Source organism: Acanthisitta chloris, unplaced genomic scaffold (assembly GCF_000695815.1).
Source record: "Acanthisitta chloris isolate BGI_N310 unplaced genomic scaffold, ASM69581v1 scaffold9998, whole genome shotgun sequence".
In the NCBI taxonomy this organism is placed as follows: Eukaryota; Metazoa; Chordata; class Aves; order Passeriformes; family Acanthisittidae; genus Acanthisitta; species Acanthisitta chloris.
This window is the reverse complement of record NW_008688680.1, coordinates 1,481-1,768: the sequence shown is the minus strand read 5'-3', so window position 1 is coordinate 1,768 and position 288 is coordinate 1,481.

Here is a 288-nt window from a genome sequence, read left to right as displayed (position 1 = left end):
CAATCCCCTCGGGGACCTCTCTGGCAGCACTCGGAGGACACGGGAGCCCAGGGGCCAGAGGTGGCCTGTTCATTAGGTTATATTTTAACCAGGGTAATTACCATGAACCGAGTCCTCCCCGGCTCCAACTGTAGATTCCTTTATAGTGTTTGCCCAGATCAATCCTTGCCCTCTTTGTTCCTTTCATACACACCGAGAATCAATAAACGTGGGGTGATACAGCCCCGGGGTGCAAAGGAAGGGGCTCAGGGAGAAGTGGGGAGTCCAAGCACGACCTGCACGTCCCCT